The 2,798-nt window shown below is 41.9% G+C and overlaps 1 non-coding gene across 1 annotated transcript; it reads right to left on the bottom strand.

The window, feature by feature from the left end:
• Positions 1–1,714: 1,714 nt before the first annotated feature.
• LOC120252164 lies at positions 1,715–1,821 on the bottom strand. The gene has a single exon (XR_005533709.1). It is a non-coding gene; the product is annotated as a small nucleolar RNA R71 (small nucleolar RNA).
• Between the last annotated feature and the right edge of the window lie 977 nt (positions 1,822–2,798).

Below are 2,798 nucleotides of genomic sequence, written 5' to 3'. Positions count from 1 at the left end.
TCTTTTAAAGGGACTTTTGTGATCTTGGGCAGCCAACACTTTGGAGTAGGGAGGAAAAACGAAGACATCATCTTGAGGAGAGTTAGCTTGAGCCTTGGAGGTGATCAAGGGCTTCAACTTCAAGGGGAGAGCTTCATCATCAAAGAAGGAGGAACATTCGCCATTCCTTGGGCTAGAGGAAGCATCATTCGGCCGGCATCGTTCTTCTTCACTGTCATTCGGACTAGGGAGTGCCATTTATGCTTTTGTTTCTTATGTTTCTTGAGTTTGTGATTCTTGTTTGTATGATGGCACACAAGACCCCCAACGCCGCCGGATGTAGGTGAACCTTGGGGGGTTCATCATGTATTGTGGATGCTATACCTTTATTTTGGAATTCATTGGTGTGATTTATGGTTTGGCTCATTGTTCATCATGTCTACAACTATAAAATAGAGAGATCCTTAGTTCCTTATTGAGTTGTACATGTAGATGTGACCTACTCGCATGTACTAGATCATTAATGAGCTAGAAGGGGTATTCTTGTATTGACATGCCGAGAAATTTGGATGTTGGTAGCCCCTCCGAATTATAAGGATGGATATAGGTTAAGTGTATCCTTATTACATGATCTTCCTTCGCTTAATGCAATCATAGGAATGTGATTAGGGAGAGATCGTTGTCATTATTCGTATGGGATTAGCGTTTAACCGCCGAGAGATTGGGGTTGAACTAAATTTTGATATCCATCAGTCCAAATCACCCTTGCCATGTTGTTCTTAAGCATCCATATATCATGATGACCCCTCATGGGGATCCTCATACTTAATCCTATTTATCATCATCATTGCTCTTGTGATTTCTTGCTTGCCTTGGAATTGTTATACTTGTGATTTATTAGTATTGTTGCATGTATTAGAGTGAAATATAATGTTTAAGTTGTAAGGTTAGAAAGTAAGTTACAGAGGAGTAATAGGAGCTCCTTAGTCCTGTAGAATACAACCCCTGTGTCATTCACTAGGTATTACTTGGCGAGCCCGTACACTTGTGGGCAAGCAACCAAGTTTTTGGCGCCGTTGCCGCGGAATTAAGGAATTGTAGGAAACTTCTAGCTTATTGCTTTAACCAATTTTTTTTCTTTTATTTCTTATTTTCATTTGTTTTACTTCTTTTTGAGCTTAACTTTCTTTATCTTTATTGACTTTGCAAGGTACGGAGCATGACATGTGCAAATCCATCAAATTTATTTGCGCAAGACAGTGAAATCGAGAGAACTTTGCATCGAAGACTTAGAGAAGTGGGTGAAAGCATTAGTGAAAGAAACATCAAAATTGAGGACACAGAATCTGTAATCATGGATGAAGAAAGGCGTACTGTATCCCAATATGAAAGGCTGCAATTCACATTTGAAGAATTTAGTGTGCAAGCGCCATACATCGCCACGAATAATTTTGAGATCAAGACCAGCACCATCGGCATGGTCCAAAATTCAGTCCAATTTAATGGTCTTGCAAATGAAGGTGCCCGTGATCATCTTTCTGGTTTCATTCAAATCTGTTTCACTTTCAAGATAAACATGGTGACAGACGATGCAATCCGGCTACAACTATTTCCATTCAATTTGAGAGATGGAGCATGCCGGTGGCTCACATTCTTACCGCCGGGATCGATCAAAACATGAAAAGATATGGTTGAAAAATTTTTGGGAAGGTATTTTCCTCCTAGTAAAGTGGTGAAACTAAGGCAAGAAATTTCGGCATTCAAACAAGGAGATTCGGAGACACTATTTGAAGCTTATGAGAGATTCAAAGACCTTCTTCGCAGATGTCCCCATCATGGCTTTGCTTCTTGGATGCGGGTTCAAATCATCTACAATGGGTTGAACTATGCAACTCATCAATTAATTGATGTCGCGGCGGGTGGATCTCTTAGTGACAAATACCCCGATGAAGCCGAGCAATTTCTTGAATCAATGGCAAGCAATGAGTCTCATTGGGCCTCAAGAGGTGCACCATAGAAAGGGGCTAGAATTTATGAAGTTAGTTCCAATGATGCTCTTGCCGCAAAGGTTGATGTGTTGTCTTGGAAGCTAGACATGCTCATGGGCAGTAGCTCGAAGTTAGAGTCAGTGATGAGTTGTAGCAGTTGTCGTGGAGGGCATGGAGTCACCCAATCCTATTGCTAGCTCCTCCGTAGCCCCAATTGAGAATGTTGATTATATTGGAGGACAAAGGCCACAAGGGAACCCTTACAGCTAGACTTATAATCAGGGGTGGAAGTACCAGCTGAACTTTTCATGGAATCAGGGGCAACGACAAAAAGCTACACCACCTCCACAAGGTCCCCAAATGCAACAACCAGTGCTAGAGAGGAGGTTCACTACTGAAGATGTTCTTGCCAAGTTCATGATCAACACTTAATCAAGGTTTAATAGCATAAACAACAGTATGGATTCTCGATTCGATAAGGTGAATGCTCGACTTGCTCAATATGAGTGAGACAGGTTTCAATGAGATAGGCTCCATTTTTGAGAAATCTTCATGCTATCAGTACAATCACTTGAACATCAAGTGGGGCGAGCTTGCTAAAAGCAAATTCTCGGCGACCTTCATGCGGTCTTCTTAGCAACCTGAAGAGAACCCAAGAGGCGCTTGAAGGCCATTCCCCTTAGAGCGGGAGGCGAGGTTGAGACAATGATCGGGAGTTGACCCAAGTGTCAAGGAAGTGGGGGTAGCCAGTGGAAGACCCCAACATAATTGAGAAAGTCATTGAGAAAAAAACAAGCAAGGTGAAAACAAGGAAATTCCACCAATGGGTTC

This window comes from Dioscorea cayenensis, chromosome 20 (assembly GCF_009730915.1).
Source record: "Dioscorea cayenensis subsp. rotundata cultivar TDr96_F1 chromosome 20, TDr96_F1_v2_PseudoChromosome.rev07_lg8_w22 25.fasta, whole genome shotgun sequence".
Taxonomy (NCBI): domain Eukaryota; kingdom Viridiplantae; phylum Streptophyta; class Magnoliopsida; order Dioscoreales; family Dioscoreaceae; genus Dioscorea; species Dioscorea cayenensis.
Note: the sequence above shows the minus strand (reverse complement) of the source record. Positions and strands in the feature narration are given on the sequence as shown.